Below are 19,972 nucleotides of genomic sequence, written 5' to 3'. Positions count from 1 at the left end.
CTCTCCTCACCTTTACAATGGGGAGAATAACGGTAACCTACCTTTTGGATGTGAGGATTAAACGAGACAGTTGGTGCAAAGCAGTCGGCGCAGGATCTGGCACAAAGCGAAGCCTTCAATAAATTATGATTACAGTAGTTTTGACTTCCCTCCAGTCGGAATATAGTCGAGTTGAAGTTCGTGGCTATGTCACAGCTGTGTCTCAGGCTGGTGTCTGCCGCCCTGAGCCAAGCCGTAAAAATCCCTAGAATAACTTTGCAAAAGCCTGTTAGCCTCTTGAGGCTCCTACACTTCTTTATTTTATTTTGTTTTATTTTATTTTATTTTACTTTATTGCAGTGACAGTGGATTCTAACATCACGTAGCTTTCCAGAGGTACGTTGTAATACATTTCGAATTCTGTGTAGATTACGTCGTGTTCACCGCCCAAAAACTAATTATAGTCCGTCACCTCACATGTGAGCCTCATCGCCCCTTTGGCTCTCTCCCCTCCCCCCCTCCCCCTACGGTAACCACCAATCCAATCTCCGTTGCTCTGTGCGTGTTCGTCATTGTTTTTATCATGTACTCATGAGTGAGATCACACGGTGTTTGACTTTCTCCCTCTGATTTATTTCACTTCGCATAATACCCTCAAGGTCCATCCACGTTGTCACAAATGGCCGGATCTCATCGTTTCTTAGGGCCGAGTAGCATTCCATTGTGTATACACACCACATCTTCTCTGTCCATACTTCCCTTGATGGGCACCTAGGTTGCTTCCAAGTTTTGGCTGTTGTGAATAATGCTGCAGTGAACCTAGGGGTGCATGTGTCTTTCTGCATTGGTGTTTTCCAGTTCTTTGGATAAATACCCAGCAGTGGGCTAGCTGGATCATACGTATGGTAGATGTATTCTTAGTTTTCTGAGGATACTCCATACGGCTTTGCATGGTGGCTGCACCAGTCTGCACTCCCACCAGCAGTGTAGGAGAGTTCCCTTCTCTCCACATCCTCTCCGACACTTGTCTCCTGTCTTGTTAATTAGAGCCATTCTGACCAGAGGAAGGTGACCTCTCCTTGTAGTTTTGATTTGCCTTCCTCTGATCGCTAATGATGTTGAGCCCCTTTCCATATGCCTGTTGGCCACCCGTATACCTTCTTTGGAGAAGTCACTGCTCAGATCTTTTGCCCGTCTTTTTAATCGGGTTGTTGATTTTTTGTTGTTGTTGAGCTGTCGGAGTTCTTTCTGTGTTTTGGATATAAACCCCTTATCCGATATATGGTTTGCAAGTATCTTCTCCCAGTTGTTAGGTTGTGTTTTGGTTTTGTGGATGGTTTCCTTTGCCGTGCAGAAGATTTTTTTTCACTTTGATGTAGTCCCGTTTGTTCATTTTGTACTTTGTTTCCATTGCCCAGTCAGACATGGTACTTGAAAGTAGGCTGCTAAGACTGCTGTCAAAGGGCATACTGCCTATGTTTTCTTCTAGACGTTGCATGGTTTCGGGTGTGGCATTGCAGTCAGACCCGAGGAGGCTGCAGTTCCCCGAGAGCGAGCGTGTGGGCGGGGCCCCAGGAGTTCTCCCAGGAGGGTGTCCCTGTCCCTGTCCCTGTCCGCAGTCCACCGCCTGAGGGGGGGGGGGGTGGGGCGGGGCAGCGGCCAGGGAGCCTCTGGGCGGCGGCGCGCGCGCGCGCGCGGGGAGCGCGCACGGCTGCTGGGCCGCCGTCCGGGGAGGCGTCGGCCAGCCGCGCCTGCCTGCCCAGAGCCGAGCCCGGCGGAGTCCGGCCGCGCTCTGCTGCTCTCTCCTGGGCCGGGCTCGCCCGTTCCCCCGGCGTCCCTGGACGCCGCTCCGTGTCCCCGCTGGGCACAGCAGCCCGGGCCCTCCACAGCCGCGGCCGCTAGCCTGTGGAGGCCCTCCTTCAGCTCCCGCTCTTCCTGCTCGCCGGACACGGACGACCAGGGCGCCTGCGAAGAGGATTCCATCTGGGAGAGGTACCTGGGGGCGTGGGCCTGGGGGCTGGTGGGAGGCGAGCGTGTCCCTGAGGAATAGGCTTGTGCGCCGAGAGGTGCCCGTCAGGCCGCGGGACAGCTGCGCGGCGCGGGCAGCGAGGGGGTCTCTTCGTGCGCTTCACGCGTTCGTGGAACGGGCGGTGTGTGCCGGGCACCTGCCCAGGGGCCAGCCTGGGGATGCGGTGCCCGGGAGTCGGGCGCTGAAGCGGCGCCCGTGGTCTTGGCTTCTTGGAAGGCCAGACGCGACGTCGGTAACGACACTGGTCTCGATGCGTTCTGAGGGGTGCAGGTCTCCCTCTTTTCGAGGCTACGTTCCGTTGGGGTTTTCACGAAGCCTGTCGTGGCCCTGAAGCTCAGGCCGGTTCAGGGGAAGTGGCCTGTCGAGGGCCGCGTAATATTCGTGTGCAGAGCCAGTGCTTTCCAAAGGCCTTGACTGGGCAGAAGTCTACCTGTTAGGGGTGCAGTGGGGGCTGTCCGGGGAGCATTGTGAGCACAGGTGTGTGTCCCACACTTGAAAGTCTGGCAAAGAAAGCGTGAGGCTGGAGGGTGCTCCGTTCGTTCCCTCCTTCCACAGAAAGTCTGGAGAGTTGACTTTGGGACTTCCTTTCCTCGGGTCGGTGCGTGTTCAGTGGTCTGGACACTTGGTGGGCAAGACTGACAGGGTGTTTGACGTACTGGACCTCGCAGCCTAGTTGGAAAGGACAGATAGGCAGCAACTAGTTACCTAGGAGATACGTAAAAGCAATTCTGTGTTGAGTGCTGAGAAATACGGCATTTACTGTTAGACTTTGTGACTTAGGCAGTGATGTTTAAGCTGAGAGCAGATGCCTAAAAGCAAAGGAGGACTTGTGCGGGAGAGCGTTGGGACAGGGCAAGGGAGGAGGATGGCCTGTCAGAGGAGCTGAAAGCATGCCCTGGAGACTGGGGCCGCGTAGGGACTGTAGGGTGGGGAAAACCAAACTTTTCGATTAAGGCTGGCGCTTTCTATAGGTTTTCGGAGACTAAGCGTGGTGATTCAGCACGTGGACTCTGGAGCCAGACTCTGTCACATGGGTCCTAGCTCTGCCACCTACGGGCCGTGTGAACTTGGGCAAGTTACTGTACCATTCTGTGTGTCAGTTTCCTGATCTGTCAAACGGGGATGATTATAACACACACTCCATAGGTGAGTGTAAAGGTTAGAGGCTATTTCATGTCCGTAAAGTACTTAGAGCAGTGTCTGGCCTTCAGTAGGCGTTAGTAGTGGTTGATTAAATAAATGGATAAATGCATACATAAGTATTCAAGGCTTGGAGGCTGTCCCTCGTGCAACGTGTGAACTGGAATGGATTACACCCGGCTTTGTTTCCTTTCCAGCTTGCAGTTGCTACTGACCGCATCTGTGGCACTGTGGAATTAGAAATAATCTCCCTCGACTTGGCTGCTCTTGGTCACAGAATCTAATGCTGTCCAGATTATCCCAGGGAAATAAAAGCCTTGTCAGTAGCCTAGTAGGGTCAGGCTTATTTAATAGGTATCGCTTATATTGGTTTGGCTGGTATTTGTTGGTAACTTTTTCTTGGCAAAGCTGCTCGGTTAAAAAAAGTAGATTAGCTGTAAAATAGTTCAGACCCAGAGAAAAGTAGAGAGTCGTGTAAGCAGAGCACGCCTTTCCTTGACTCACTGTCGAGAGCTTTTGTGACTCCAGCCGCTCTCTGCCTCAGACGCGGTGCCCTCTGCGTGTGCAGTCATCTAAACCGTGCAGGGTCCGGAACCGTGGAGAATCTAAGGCAGTGCAGTCATGCTTTGCTTAACAGTGGGGCTAGGTTCTGAGGAGTGCGTCACGGTCAGGCAATCTCGTGAGCGTGCAAGCACCACGGAGTTCATAAACCTAGATGGCAGAGCCTCCTATACACCTTGGCTCTATGGGACTAATCTTTTGGGACCCCCGTTGTTGACTGAAACGTCCTGATGTAGCGCCTGACGGTACTTCCCAACTCCAAGGGCACGGGAGTGTAGCCTGTGGGGCTCTGTCAAAGAACGGAGACGCTCGAGGCCTACTCTGGACCCACTGACTCAGAATCTACTGGGATAGTTCCCGGCTTTAAAGACCAGCCATAGTCCTCATCTGCAGACATCTCCTCAACGGTTTTCCACACCGGGTTTTCCCTCACCTGAGAAAACAGGCCAAGAGATTGTGAGGATCCATAGTTAGTGTTTTAATCCATTTGGCAGGACTCAGTGTTTTTCACGTTCTGTGATACTGGGATCTGCGTCTTCACTGTCATGTGTTAAACCTTTAAGTCTTGTCCAAAAGTCACGTCATTACCTAGAGAATCCTTCTGTGAATTCCAGGCAGGTTGCCATCTTTCTGCTTCCGCCTCCTCTCCTCACCTTTACAATGGGGAGAATAACGGTAACCTACCTTTTGGATGTGAGGATTAAACGAGACAGTTGGTGCAAAGCAGTCGGCGCAGGATCTGGCACAAAGCGAAGCCTTCAATAAATTATGATTACAGTAGTTTTGACTTCCCTCCAGTCGGAATATAGTCGAGTTGAAGTTCGTGGCTATGTCACAGCTGTGTCTCAGGCTGGTGTCTGCCGCCCTGAGCCAAGCCGTAAAAATCCCTAGAATAACTTTGCAAAAGCCTGTTAGCCTCTTGAGGCTCCTACACTTCTTTATTTTATTTTGTTTTATTTTATTTTATTTTACTTTATTGCAGTGACAGTGGATTCTAACATCACGTAGCTTTCCAGAGGTACGTTGTAATACATTTCGAATTCTGTGTAGATTACGTCGTGTTCACCGCCCAAAAACTAATTATAGTCCGTCACCTCACATGTGAGCCTCATCGCCCCTTTGGCTCTCTCCCCTCCCCCCCTCCCCCTACGGTAACCACCAATCCAATCTCCGTTGCTCTGTGCGTGTTCGTCATTGTTTTTATCATGTACTCATGAGTGAGATCACACGGTGTTTGACTTTCTCCCTCTGATTTATTTCACTTCGCATAATACCCTCAAGGTCCATCCACGTTGTCACAAATGGCCGGATCTCATCGTTTCTTAGGGCCGAGTAGCATTCCATTGTGTATACACACCACATCTTCTCTGTCCATACTTCCCTTGATGGGCACCTAGGTTGCTTCCAAGTTTTGGCTGTTGTGAATAATGCTGCAGTGAACCTAGGGGTGCATGTGTCTTTCTGCATTGGTGTTTTCCAGTTCTTTGGATAAATACCCGGCAGTGGGCTAGCTGGATCATACGTATGGTAGATGTATTCTTAGTTTTCTGAGGATACTCCATACGGCTTTGCATGGTGGCTGCACCAGTCTGCACTCCCACCAGCAGTGTAGGAGAGTTCCCTTCTCTCCACATCCTCTCCGACACTTGTCTCCTGTCTTGTTAATTAGAGCCATTCTGACCAGAGGAAGGTGACCTCTCCTTGTAGTTTTGATTTGCCTTCCTCTGATCGCTAATGATGTTGAGCCCCTTTCCATATGCCTGTTGGCCACCCGTATACCTTCTTTGGAGAAGTCACTGCTCAGATCTTTTGCCCGTCTTTTTAATCGGGTTGTTGATTTTTTGTTGTTGTTGAGCTGTCGGAGTTCTTTCTGTGTTTTGGATATAAACCCCTTATCCGATATATGGTTTGCAAGTATCTTCTCCCAGTTGTTAGGTTGTGTTTTGGTTTTGTGGATGGTTTCCTTTGCCGTGCAGAAGATTTTTTTTCACTTTGATGTAGTCCCGTTTGTTCATTTTGTACTTTGTTTCCATTGCCCAGTCAGACATGGTACTTGAAAGTAGGCTGCTAAGACTGCTGTCAAAGGGCATACTGCCTATGTTTTCTTCTAGACGTTGCATGGTTTCGGGTGTGGCATTGCAGTCAGACCCGAGGAGGCTGCAGTTCCCCGAGAGCGAGCGTGTGGGCGGGGCCCCAGGAGTTCTCCCAGGAGGGTGTCCCTGTCCCTGTCCCTGTCCGCAGTCCACCGCCTGAGGGGGGGGGGGGTGGGGCGGGGCAGCGGCCAGGGAGCCTCTGGGCGGCGGCGCGCGCGCGCGCGCGGGGAGCGCGCACGGCTGCTGGGCCGCCGTCCGGGGAGGCGTCGGCCAGCCGCGCCTGCCTGCCCAGAGCCGAGCCCGGCGGAGTCCGGCCGCGCTCTGCTGCTCTCTCCTGGGCCGGGCTCGCCCGTTCCCCCGGCGTCCCTGGACGCCGCTCCGTGTCCCCGCTGGGCACAGCAGCCCGGGCCCTCCACAGCCGCGGCCGCTAGCCTGTGGAGGCCCTCCTTCAGCTCCCGCTCTTCCTGCTCGCCGGACACGGACGACCAGGGCGCCTGCGAAGAGGATTCCATCTGGGAGAGGTACCTGGGGGCGTGGGCCTGGGGGCTGGTGGGAGGCGAGCGTGTCCCTGAGGAATAGGCTTGTGCGCCGAGAGGTGCCCGTCAGGCCGCGGGACAGCTGCGCGGCGCGGGCAGCGAGGGGGTCTCTTCGTGCGCTTCACGCGTTCGTGGAACGGGCGGTGTGTGCCGGGCACCTGCCCAGGGGCCAGCCTGGGGATGCGGTGCCCGGGAGTCGGGCGCTGAAGCGGCGCCCGTGGTCTTGGCTTCTTGGAAGGCCAGACGCGACGTCGGTAACGACACTGGTCTCGATGCGTTCTGAGGGGTGCAGGTCTCCCTCTTTTCGAGGCTACGTTCCGTTGGGGTTTTCACGAAGCCTGTCGTGGCCCTGAAGCTCAGGCCGGTTCAGGGGAAGTGGCCTGTCGAGGGCCGCGTAATATTCGTGTGCAGAGCCAGTGCTTTCCAAAGGCCTTGACTGGGCAGAAGTCTACCTGTTAGGGGTGCAGTGGGGGCTGTCCGGGGAGCATTGTGAGCACAGGTGTGTGTCCCACACTTGAAAGTCTGGCAAAGAAAGCGTGAGGCTGGAGGGTGCTCCGTTCGTTCCCTCCTTCCACAGAAAGTCTGGAGAGTTGACTTTGGGACTTCCTTTCCTCGGGTCGGTGCGTGTTCAGTGGTCTGGACACTTGGTGGGCAAGACTGACAGGGTGTTTGACGTACTGGACCTCGCAGCCTAGTTGGAAAGGACAGATAGGCAGCAACTAGTTACCTAGGAGATACGTAAAAGCAATTCTGTGTTGAGTGCTGAGAAATACGGCATTTACTGTTAGACTTTGTGACTTAGGCAGTGATGTTTAAGCTGAGAGCAGATGCCTAAAAGCAAAGGAGGACTTGTGCGGGAGAGCGTTGGGACAGGGCAAGGGAGGAGGATGGCCTGTCAGAGGAGCTGAAAGCATGCCCTGGAGACTGGGGCCGCGTAGGGACTGTAGGGTGGGGAAAACCAAACTTTTCGATTAAGGCTGGCGCTTTCTATAGGTTTTCGGAGACTAAGCGTGGTGATTCAGCACGTGGACTCTGGAGCCAGACTCTGTCACATGGGTCCTAGCTCTGCCACCTACGGGCCGTGTGAACTTGGGCAAGTTACTGTACCATTCTGTGTGTCAGTTTCCTGATCTGTCAAACGGGGATGATTATAACACACACTCCATAGGTGAGTGTAAAGGTTAGAGGCTATTTCATGTCCGTAAAGTACTTAGAGCAGTGTCTGGCCTTCAGTAGGCGTTAGTAGTGGTTGATTAAATAAATGGATAAATGCATACATAAGTATTCAAGGCTTGGAGGCTGTCCCTCGTGCAACGTGTGAACTGGAATGGATTACACCCGGCTTTGTTTCCTTTCCAGCTTGCAGTTGCTACTGACCGCATCTGTGGCACTGTGGAATTAGAAATAATCTCCCTCGACTTGGCTGCTCTTGGTCACAGAATCTAATGCTGTCCAGATTATCCCAGGGAAATAAAAGCCTTGTCAGTAGCCTAGTAGGGTCAGGCTTATTTAATAGGTATCGCTTATATTGGTTTGGCTGGTATTTGTTGGTAACTTTTTCTTGGCAAAGCTGCTCGGTTAAAAAAAGTAGATTAGCTGTAAAATAGTTCAGACCCAGAGAAAAGTAGAGAGTCGTGTAAGCAGAGCACGCCTTTCCTTGACTCACTGTCGAGAGCTTTTGTGACTCCAGCCGCTCTCTGCCTCAGACGCGGTGCCCTCTGCGTGTGCAGTCATCTAAACCGTGCAGGGTCCGGAACCGTGGAGAATCTAAGGCAGTGCAGTCATGCTTTGCTTAACAGTGGGGCTAGGTTCTGAGGAGTGCGTCACGGTCAGGCAATCTCGTGAGCGTGCAAGCACCACGGAGTTCATAAACCTAGATGGCAGAGCCTCCTATACACCTTGGCTCTATGGGACTAATCTTTTGGGACCCCCGTTGTTGACTGAAACGTCCTGATGTAGCGCCTGACGGTACTTCCCAACTCCAAGGGCACGGGAGTGTAGCCTGTGGGGCTCTGTCAAAGAACGGAGACGCTCGAGGCCTACTCTGGACCCACTGACTCAGAATCTACTGGGATAGTTCCCGGCTTTAAAGACCAGCCATAGTCCTCATCTGCAGACATCTCCTCAACGGTTTTCCACACCGGGTTTTCCCTCACCTGAGAAAACAGGCCAAGAGATTGTGAGGATCCATAGTTAGTGTTTTAATCCATTTGGCAGGACTCAGTGTTTTTCACGTTCTGTGATACTGGGATCTGCGTCTTCACTGTCATGTGTTAAACCTTTAAGTCTTGTCCAAAAGTCACGTCATTACCTAGAGAATCCTTCTGTGAATTCCAGGCAGGTTGCCATCTTTCTGCTTCCGCCTCCTCTCCTCACCTTTACAATGGGGAGAATAACGGTAACCTACCTTTTGGATGTGAGGATTAAACGAGACAGTTGGTGCAAAGCAGTCGGCGCAGGATCTGGCACAAAGCGAAGCCTTCAATAAATTATGATTACAGTAGTTTTGACTTCCCTCCAGTCGGAATATAGTCGAGTTGAAGTTCGTGGCTATGTCACAGCTGTGTCTCAGGCTGGTGTCTGCCGCCCTGAGCCAAGCCGTAAAAATCCCTAGAATAACTTTGCAAAAGCCTGTTAGCCTCTTGAGGCTCCTACACTTCTTTATTTTATTTTGTTTTATTTTATTTTATTTTACTTTATTGCAGTGACAGTGGATTCTAACATCACGTAGCTTTCCAGAGGTACGTTGTAATACATTTCGAATTCTGTGTAGATTACGTCGTGTTCACCGCCCAAAAACTAATTATAGTCCGTCACCTCACATGTGAGCCTCATCGCCCCTTTGGCTCTCTCCCCTCCCCCCCTCCCCCTACGGTAACCACCAATCCAATCTCCGTTGCTCTGTGCGTGTTCGTCATTGTTTTTATCATGTACTCATGAGTGAGATCACACGGTGTTTGACTTTCTCCCTCTGATTTATTTCACTTCGCAGAATACCCTCAAGGTCCATCCACGTTGTCACAAATGGCCGGATCTCATCGTTTCTTAGGGCCGAGTAGCATTCCATTGTGTATACACACCACATCTTCTCTGTCCATACTTCCCTTGATGGGCACCTAGGTTGCTTCCAAGTTTTGGCTGTTGTGAATAATGCTGCAGTGAACCTAGGGGTGCATGTGTCTTTCTGCATTGGTGTTTTCCAGTTCTTTGGATAAATACCCAGCAGTGGGCTAGCTGGATCATACGTATGGTAGATGTATTCTTAGTTTTCTGAGGATACTCCATACGGCTTTGCATGGTGGCTGCACCAGTCTGCACTCCCACCAGCAGTGTAGGAGAGTTCCCTTCTCTCCACATCCTCTCCGACACTTGTCTCCTGTCTTGTTAATTAGAGCCATTCTGACCAGAGGAAGGTGACCTCTCCTTGTAGTTTTGATTTGCCTTCCTCTGATCGCTAATGATGTTGAGCCCCTTTCCATATGCCTGTTGGCCACCCGTATACCTTCTTTGGAGAAGTCACTGCTCAGATCTTTTGCCCGTCTTTTTAATCGGGTTGTTGATTTTTTGTTGTTGTTGAGCTGTCGGAGTTCTTTCTGTGTTTTGGATATAAACCCCTTATCCGATATATGGTTTGCAAGTATCTTCTCCCAGTTGTTAGGTTGTGTTTTGGTTTTGTGGATGGTTTCCTTTGCCGTGCAGAAGATTTTTTTTCACTTTGATGTAGTCCCGTTTGTTCATTTTGTACTTTGTTTCCATTGCCCAGTCAGACGTGGTACTTGAACGTAGGCTGCTAAGACTGCTGTCAAAGGGTTTGCTTGTAGACGTTGCGTGGTTTGGGGTCTGACGTTCGAGTAAAACCCGAGGGAGGAGGCTGCAGTTCCCCGAGAGCGAGCTTGGCGGGGACCCTGCGTCCCTGTCAGCGCACCTTCCAGCTCCGCGAAGGTCCGAAGCGTGTGGGCGGGGCCCCAGGAGTTCTCCCAGGAGGGTGTCCCTGTCCCTGTCCGCAGTCCACCGCTGGAGGGGGCGGGGCAACGGCCTGGGAGCGTCTGGGCGGCGGCGCGCGCCCGCGAGGAGAGGAGCGCGCGCGGCTGCCGGGCCACCGTCGCGGGAGGCGTGGGAGGCGTCGGCGAGCCGCGCCTGCCTGGCCAGAGCCCAGCCCCGCGGAGTCCGGCCGCGCTCTGCGGCTCTCTCCCGGGCCGGGCTCGTCCGTGGACGCCGCTCCGTGTCCCCGCTGGGCACAGCAGCCCGGGCCCTCCACAGCCATGGCCGCTGGCCTGAGGTGGCCCTCCTTCAGCTCCCGCTCTTCCTGCTCGCCGGACACGGACGACCAGGGCGCCTGCGAAGATGATGCCATCTGGGAGAGGTACCTGGGGGCGTGGGCCTGGGGGCTGGTGGGAGGCGAGCGTGTTTTTGAGGAATAGGCTTGTGCGCCGAGAGGTGCCCGTCAGGTCGCGGGACAGCTGTGCGGCGCGCGGAGCGGGGGGGTGGGGGGTCTCTTCGTGCGCGTCACTCGTTCATGGAACGGGCGGTGTGTGCCGGGCACGGGGCCAGCCTGGCGACGCGGTGCCCGGGAGTCGGGCGCTGAAGCGGCCCCCGGGGTCTTGGCTTCTTGGAGGGACAGACGCGAAGTCGATAAGGACACTGGTCTCGATGCGTTCTGAGGAGTGCAGGTCTCCCTCCTTTAGAGGCTACGTTCCGTTGGGGTTTTCATGAAGCCTGTTGTGCCCCTGAAGCTCAGGCCGGTTCGGGGGAAGTGGCCTGTCGAGGGCCACGTAACGTTTGTGTGCAGAGCCAGTGCTTTCCAAAGCCCTTGACTGTGCGGAAGTCTAGCTGTTAGGGGTGCGGTGGGGGCTGTCCGGGGAGCATTGTGAGCACAGGTATGTGTCCCACACTTGAAAGTCTGGCAGAGAAAGCGTGAGGCTGGAGGGTGCTCCGTTCGTTCCCTCCTTCCACAGAAAGTCTGGAGAGCTGACCTTGGGACAAGTCCTTCCTTTCCTCTGGTCGGTGCGTTGTTCAGTGGTCTGGACACTTGGTGAGCAAGACTGACAGGGTGTTTGACGTACTGGGCCTCACAGCCTAGTTGGAAAGGACAGATAGGCAGCGACTAGTTACCTAGGAGATACGTAAAAACTATTTCGTGTTGGGTGCTGAGAAATACGGCATTTACTGATAGACTTTGTGGCTTAGGCAGTGATGTTGAAGCTGAGAGCAGATGCCTACAAGAAAAGGAGGACTTGTGCGGGAGAGCGTTGGGACGGGGCAAGGGAGGAGTATGGCCTGTCAGAGGAGCTGAAAGAGTGCCCTGGAGCCTGGGGCCGCGTAGGGACTGTAGGGTGGGGAAAACAAAACTTTTCGGTTAAGGCTGGCGCTTTCTATAGGTTTTTGGAGACTAAGCGTGGTGATTCGGAGCGTGGACTCTGGAGCCAGACTCTGTCAGATGGGTCCTAGCTCTGCCACCTACGGGCTGTGTGAACTTGGGCAAGTTACCGTACCATTCTGTGTGTCAGTTTCCTGATCTGTCAAACGGGGATGATTATCATACACACTCCATAGGTGAGTGTAAAGGTGAGAGGATATTTCATAGCCGTAAAGTACTTAGAGCAGCGTCTGGCCTGTAGTAGGCGTTAGTAGTGGTTGATTAAATAAATGGATAAATGCATACATAAGTATTAAAGGCTTGGAGGCTGTCCCTGGTGAAACGTGTGAACTTGAATGGATTACACCCAACTTTGTTTCCTTTCCAGCTTGCAGTTGCTACTGACCGCATCTGTAGCACCGTGGAATTCGAAATAATCTCCCTCGACTTGGCTGCTCTTGGGAAAACAATCTAATGCTGTCAAAATTATCCCAGGGAAATAAACGCCTTTTCAGTAGCATAGTAGGGTTAGGCTTATTTAATATGTATTGTTTATATTGGTTTGTTTAGTATTTGTTGGTAACCTTTTTTTTTTTTTTTCTTTTCTGCAAAGCTGTTCGGTTAAAAAGAGCAGATTAGCTATGAAATGGTTCAGACACAGAGAAAAGTAGAGAGTCGTGTAAGCAGAGCACGCCTTTCCCTGACTCTCTGTCGAGAGCTTGTGTGATTCCAGCTGCTCTCTGCCTCAGACACGGTGCCCTCTGCGTGTGCAGTCATGTAAACAGGGCAGGGTCTGGAACCGTGGAGAATCTAAGGCAGTCCAGTCATGCTTTGCTTAACAGTGGGGATCAGTTCTGAGGAGTGTGTCACAGTCAGGCAATCTCGAGACTGTGCAAACACCACCGAGTTCCTAATCCTAGATGGCAGAGCCTCCTACACACCTAGGCCACATGGGACTAATCTTCTGGGACCCCCGTTGTGGACTGAAACGTCCCGATGTAGGGCATGACCGAACTGCCCAACTCCAAGGGCACGGAAGTGTAGCCTGTGGGGCTTTTTCCAAGAACAGAGACGCTCAAGGCCTCCTCTGGGCCCACTGACTCCGAATCTACTGGGATAGTTCCCGGCTTTAAAGACCAGACGTAGTCCTCCTCTGCAGACCTCTCATCAAGGGTTTTTCACACTGGGTTTTCCCTCCTCTGAGAAAACAGGCCAAGAGATTGTGAGGATCCATAATTAGTGTTTTAATGCACTTGGCAGGACTCAGTGTTTTTCGCGTTCTGTGATACTGGGATCTGCATCTTCACTGTAATGTGTTAAACCTTTAAGTCTTGTCCAAAAGTCACGTCATTACATAGAGAATCCTTCTGTGAATTCCAGGCAGATTGCCATCATTCTGCTTCCGTCTCCTCACCTTTAAAATGGGGAGAGTAGCGGTAACCTAGCTTTGGGATGTGAGGATTAAATGAGATAGTTGGTGCAAAGCAGTTAGCACAGGATCTGGCCCAAAGTGAGGCCTTTGATAAATTATTATTATTATAGTAGTTTTGATTTTCCTCCGGTCGGAATATAATTTAGTTGAAGTTAGTGACTGTGTCACAGCTGTGTCTCAGGCTGGTGTCTGCCGCCCTGAGCTAAGCCGTAAAAACCCCTAGAATAACTTTTCAAAAGCCTGTCAGCCTCTTGAGGCTCCTACACTTCTTTATTTTATTTTATTTTATTTTATTGCAGTAACAGTGGCTTCTAACATCATATAGCTTTCAGATGTACGTTGTAATATATTTCGAGTTCTGTGTAGATTACATCGTGTTCACCACCCAAAAACTAATTATAGTCCGTCACCTCCCATGCGAGCCTCATCACCCCTTTTGCTCTCTCCCCTCCCCCCCTCCCCCTATGGTAACCAGCAATCCAATCTCCGTTGCTCTGTGTGTGTTTGTGATTGTTTTTATCTTCTGCTCATGAGTGAGATCACACGGTGTTTGACTTTCTCCCTCTGATTTATTTCACTTCACATAGTACCCTCAGGGTCCATCCAGGTTGTCACAAATGGCCAGGTCTCATCATTTCTTATGGCCGAGTAGTATTCCATTGTGTATACGTACCACATCTTCTTTAGCCATTCCTCCCTTGATGGGCACCTAGGTTGCTTCCAAGTTTTGGCTGTTGTGAATAATGCCGCAGTGAACCTAGGGGTGCACGTGTCTTTCTGCATTTGTGTCTTCGAGTTCTTTGGATGAATAGCCAGCAGTGGGATAGCCGGATCATAACGGTAGATCTATTCTTAGTTTTCTGAGGATACTCCCTACTGCTTTCCGTAGTGGCTGCACCAGTCTGCGCTCCCACCAGCAGTGCAGGAGAGTTCCCATCTCTCCACATCCTCTCCGACACTTGTCTCTTGTCTTGCTACTTAGAGCCATTCTGACCAGAGTAAGGTGACGTCTCATGGTAGTTTTCATTTGCACTTGTCTGCTCGCTCATGATGTTGAGCCCCTCTCCATAGGCCTGTTGGCCATCCGGATATCTCCTTTGGAGAAGTCACTGCTCAGATCTTTTGCCCGTTTTTTTAATTGGGTTGTTGATTTGTTTTGTTGTTGAGGTGTATGAGCTCTTTCTGTATTTTGGGTATTATCCCCTTATCCGACATACGGTTTGCAAGTATCTTCTCCCAGGTGTTAGGTTGCGTTTTGGTTTTGTGGATGGTTTCCTTTGCCGTGCAGAAGATTTTTTTACTTTGATGTAGTCCCGTTTGTTCATTTCGTATTTTGTTTCCATTGCCCAGTCAGACGTGGTACTTGAACATAGGCTGCTAAGACTGGTGTCAAAGGGCTGACTGCCTAGGTTTGCTTGTAGACGTTGCGTGGTTTGGGGTCTGACGTTCGAGTAAAACCCGAGGGAGGAGGCTGCAGTTCCCCGAGAGCGAGCTTGGCGGGGACCCTGCGTCCCTGTCAGCGCACCTTCCCGCTCCGCGAAGGTCCGAAGCGTGTGGGCGGGGCCCCAGGAGTTCTCCCAGGAGGGTGTCCCTGTCCCTGTCCGCAGTCCACCGCTGGAGGGGGCGGGGCAACGGCCTGGGAGCGTCTGGGCGGCGGCGCGCGCCCGCCAGGAGAGGAGCGCGCGCGGCTGCTGGGCCACCGTCGCGGGAGGCGTGGGAGGCGTCGGCGAGCCGCGCCTGCCTGGCCAGAGCCGAGCCCCGCGGAGTCCGGCCGCGCTCTGCGGCTCTCTCCCGGGCCGGGCTCGTCCGTGGACGCCGCTCCGTGTCCCCGCTGGGCACAGCAGCCCGGGCCCTCCACAGCCATGGCCGCTGGCCTGAGGTGGCCCTCCTTCAGCTCCCGCTCTTCCTGCTCGCCGGACACGGACGACCAGGGCGCCTGCGAAGATGATGCCATCTGGGAGAGGTACCTGGGGGCGTGGGCCTGGGGGCTGGTGGGAGGCGAGCGTGTTTCTGAGGAATAGGCTTGTGCGCCGAGAGGTGCCCGTCAGGTCGCGGGACAGCTGTGCGGCGCGCGGAGCGGGGGGGGGGTGGGGGGTGGGGGTGTGTGTGTGGGGGTCTCTTCGTGCGCGTCACTCGTTCATGGAACGGGCGGTGTGTGCCGGGCACGGGGCCAGCCTGGGGACGCGGTGCCCGGGAGTCGGGCGCTGAAGCGGCCCCCGTGGTCTTGGCTTCTTGGAGGGACAGACGCGAAGTCGATACGGACACTGGTCTCGAGGCGTTCTGAGGAGTGCAGGTCTCCCTGTTTTAGAGGCTACGTTCCGTTGGGGTTTTCCTGAAGCCTGTTGTGCCCCTGAAGCTCAGGCCGGTTCAGGGGAAGTGGCCTGTCGAGGGCCACGTAACGTTTGTGTGCAGAGCCAGTGCTTTCCAAAGCCCTTGACTGTGCGGAAGTCTAGCTGTTAGGGGTGCAGTGGGGGCTGTCCGGGGAGCATTGTGAGCACAGGTATGTGTCCCACACTTGAAAGTCTGGCAGAGAAAGCGTGAGGCTCGAGGGTGCTCCGTTCGTTGCCTCCTTCCACAGAAAGTCTGGAGAGTTGACCTTGGGACAAGTCCTTCCTTTCCTCTGGTCGGTGCGTGTTCAGTGGTCTGGACACTTGGTGAGCAAGACTGACAGGGTGTTTGACGTACTGGGCCTCACAGCCTAGTTGGAAAGGACAGATAGGCAGCGACTAGTTACCTAGGAGATACGTAAAAACTATTTCGTGTTGGGTGCTGAGAAACACGGCATTTACTGATAGACTTTGTGGCTTAGGCAGTGATGTTGAAGCTGAGAGCAGATGCCTACAAGAAAAGGAGGACTTGTGCGGGAGAGCGTTGGGACGGGGCAAGGGAGGAGTATGGCCTGTCAGAGGAGCTGAAAGAGTGCCCTGGAGCCTGGGGCCGCGTAGGGACTGTAGGGTGGGGAAGACAAAACTTTTCGGTTAAGGCTGGCGCTTTCCATAGGTTTTTGGAGACTAAGCGTGGTGATTCGGAGCGTGGACTCTGGAGCCAGACTCTGTCAAATGGGTCCTAGCTCTGCCACCTACGGGCTGTGTGAACTTGGGCAAGTTACCGTACCATTCTGTGTGTCAGTTTCCTGATCTGTCAAACGGGGATGATTATCATACACACTCCATAGGTGAGTGTAAAGGTGAGAGGATATTTCACAGCCGTAAAGTACTTAGAGCAGCGTCTGGCCTGTAGTAGGCGTTAGTAGTGCTTGATTAAATCAATGGATAAATGCATACATAAGTATTAAAGGCTCGGAGGCTGTCCCTGGTGAAACGTGTGAACTTGAATGGATTACACCCGACTTTGTTTCCTTTCCAGCTTGCAGTTGCTACTGACCGCATCCGTAGCACTGTGGAATTAGAAATCATCTCCCTCGACTTGGCTGCTCTTGGGAAAACAATGTAATGCTGTCAAAATTATCCCAGGGAAATAAAAGCCTTTTCAGTAGCGTAGTAGGGTTAGGCTTATTTAATATGTGTTGTTTATATTGGTTTGTTTAGTATTTGTTGGTAACCTTTTTTTTTTTTTTTTTTTTTTTCTGCAAAGCTGTTCGGTTAAAAAGAGCAGATTAGCTATGAAATGGTTCAGACACGGAGAAAAGCAGAGAGTCGTGTAAGCAGAGCACGCCTTTCCCTGACTCTCTGTCGAGAGCTTGTGTGATTCCAGCTGCTCTCTGCCTCAGACACGGTGCCCTCTGCGTGTGCAGTCATGTAAACAGGGCAGGGTCTGGAACCGTGGAGAATCTAAGGCAGTCCAGTCATGCTTTGCTTAACAGTGGGGATCAGTTCTGAGGAGTGTGTCACAGTCAGGCAATCTCGAGACTGTGCAGACACCACGGAGTTCCTAAACCTAGATGGCAGAGCCTCCTACACACCTAGGCCACATGGGACTAATCTTCTGGGACCCCCGTTGTTGACTGAAACGTCCCGATGTAGGGCATGACTGAACTGCCCAACTCCAAGGGCACGGAAGTGTAGCCTGTGGGGCTTTTTCCAAGAACAGAGACGCTCAAGGCCTCCTCTGGGCCCACTGACTCAGAATCTACTGGGATAGTTCCCGGCTTTAAAGACCAGACGTAGTCCTCCTCTGCAGACCTCTCATCAAGGGTTTTTCACACTGGGTTTTCCCTCATCTGAGAAAACAGGCCAAGAGATTGTGAGGATCCATAATTAGTGTTTTAATACACTTTGCAGGACTCAGTGTTTTTCACGTTCTGTGATACTGGGATCTGCATCTTCACTGTAATGTGTTAAACCTTTAAGTCTTGTCCAAAAGTCACGTCATTACATAGAGAATCCTTCTGTGAATTCCAGGCAGATTGCCATCATTCTGCTTCCGTCTCCTCACCTTTAAAATGGGGAGAGTAGCGGTAACCTAGCTTTGGGATGTGAGGATTAAATGAGATAGTTGGTGCAAAGCAGTTAGCACAGGATCTGGCCCAAAGTGAGGCCTTTGACAAATTATTATTATTATAGTAGTTTTGATTTTCCTCCGGTCGGAATATAATTTAGTTGAAGTTAGTGACTGTGTCACAGCTGTGTCTCAGGCTGGTGTCTGCCGCCCTGAGCTAAGCCGTAAAAACCCCTAGAATAACTTTTCAAAAGCCTGTCAGCCTCTTGAGGCTCCTACACTTCTTTATTTTATTTTATTTTATTTTATTGCAGTAACAGTGGCTTCTAACATCATATAGCTTTCAGATGTACGTTGTAATATATTTCGAGTTCTGTGTAGATTACATCGTGTTCACCACCCAAAAACTAATTATAGTCCGTCACCTCCCATGCGAGCCTCATCACCCCTTTTGCTCTCTCCCCTCCCCCCCTCCCCCTATGGTAACCAGCAATCCAATCTCCGTTGCTCTGTGTGTGTTTGTGATTGTTTTTATCTTCTGCTCATGAGTGAGATCACACGGTGTTTGACTTTCTCCCTCTGATTTATTTCACTTCACATAGTACCCTCAGGGGCCATCCAGGTTGTCACAAATGGCCGGGTCTCATCATTTCTTATGGCCGAGTAGTATTCCATTGTGTATACGTACCACATCTTCTTTAGCCATTCCTCCCTTGATGGGCACCTAGGTTGCTTCCAAGTTTTGGCTGTTGTGAATAATGCCGCAGTGAACCTAGGGGTGCACGTGTCTTTCTGCATTTGTGTCTTCGAGTTCTTTGGATGAATAGCCAGCAGTGGGATAGCCGGATCATAACGGTAGATCTATTCTTAGTTTTCTGAGGATACTCCCTACTGCTTTCCGTAGTGGCTGCACCAGTCTGCGCTCCCACCAGCAGTGCAGGAGAGTTCCCGTCTCTCCACATCCTCTCCGACACTTGTCTCTTGTCTTGCTACTTAGAGCCATTCTGACCAGAGTAAGGTGACGTCTCATGGTAGTTTTCATTTGCACTTGTCTGCTCGCTCATGATGTTGAGCCCCTCTCCATAGGCCTGTTGGCCATCCGGATATCTTCTTTGGAGAAGTCACTGCTCAGATCTTTTGCCCGTTTTTTTAATTGGGTTGTTGATTTGTTTTGTTGTTGAGGTGTATGAGCTCTTTCTGTATTTTGGGTATTAACCCCTTATCCGACATACGGTTTGCAAGTATCTTCTCCCAGGTGTTAGGTTGCGTTTTGGTTTTGTGGATGGTTTCCTTTGCCGTGCAGAAGATTTTTTTACTTTGATGTAGTCCCGTTTGTTCATTTTGTATTTTGTTTCCATTGCCCAGTCAGACGTGGTACTTGAACATAGGCTGCTAAGACTGGTGTCAAAGGGCTGACTGCCTAGGTTTGCTTGTAGACGTTGCGTGGTTTGGGGTCTGACGTTCGAGTAAAACCCGAGGGAGGAGGCTGCAGTTCCCCGAGAGCGAGCTTGGCGGGGACCCTGCGTCCCTGTCAGCGCACCTTCCCGCTCCGCGAAGGTCCGAAGCGTGTGGGCGGGGCCCCAGGAGTTCTCCCAGGAGGGTGTCCCTGTCCCTGTCCGCAGTCCACCGCCGGAGGGGGCGGGGCAACGGCCTGGGAGCGTCTGGGCGGCGGCGCGCGCCCGCCAGGAGAGGAGCGCGCGCGGCTGCTGGGCCACCGTCGCGGGAGGCGTGGGAGGCGTCGGCGAGCCGCGCCTGCCTGGCCAGAGCCGAGCCCCGCGGAGTCCGGCCGCGCTCTGCGGCTCTCTCCCGGGCCGGGCTCGTCCGTGGACGCCGCTCCGTGTCCCCGCTGGGCACAGCAGCCCGGGCCCTCCACAGCCATGGCCGCTGGCCTGAGGTGGCCCTCCTTCAGCTCCCGCTCTTCCTGCTCGCCGGACACGGACGACCAGGGCGCCTGCGAAGATGATGTCATCTGGGAGAGGTACCTGGGGGCGTGGGCCTGGGGGCTGGTGGGAGGCGAGCGTGTTTCTGAGGAATAGGCTTGTGCGCCGAGAGGTGCCCGTCAGGTCGCGGGACAGCTGTGCGGCGCGCGGAGCGGGGGGGGGGGGGGGGGGGGGTGGGTGGTGGGGGTGTGTGTGTGGGGGTCTCTTCGTGCGCGTCACTCGTTCATGGAACGGGCGGTGTGTGCCGGGCACGGGGCCAGCCTGGGGACGCGGTGCCCGGGAGTCGGGCGCTGAAGCGGCCCCCGTGGTCTTGGCTTCTTGGAGGGACAGACGCGAAGTCGATACGGACACTGGTCTCGAGGCGTTCTGAGGAGTGCAGGTCTCCCTGTTTTAGAGGCTACGTTCCGTTGGGGTTTTCCTGAAGCCTGTTGTGCCCCTGAAGCTCAGGCCGGTTCAGGGGAAGTGGCCTGTCGAGGGCCACGTAACGTTTGTGTGCAGAGCCAGTGCT

General features: G+C 52.9%; 1 protein-coding gene across 1 annotated transcript in view; it reads left to right on the top strand.

Moving 5' to 3' along the window:
* The first annotated feature begins 6,050 nt into the window (after positions 1-6,050).
* Positions 6,051-19,972, top strand: part of LOC138917406 (olfactory receptor 2AE1-like) — a 407,962-nt gene continuing 394,040 nt past the window's right edge. The window contains exon 1 of the mRNA XM_070233603.1: positions 6,051-6,323. The gene's annotated coding sequence lies outside the window, so the exon portion shown is untranslated. The remainder of the gene's footprint in view (positions 6,324-19,972) is intronic.

Source organism: Equus caballus, chromosome 14, assembly GCF_041296265.1.
Source record: "Equus caballus isolate H_3958 breed thoroughbred chromosome 14, TB-T2T, whole genome shotgun sequence".
Classification (NCBI taxonomy): domain Eukaryota; kingdom Metazoa; phylum Chordata; class Mammalia; order Perissodactyla; family Equidae; genus Equus; species Equus caballus.
This window is presented reverse-complemented; position numbering and strand designations above follow the sequence as displayed.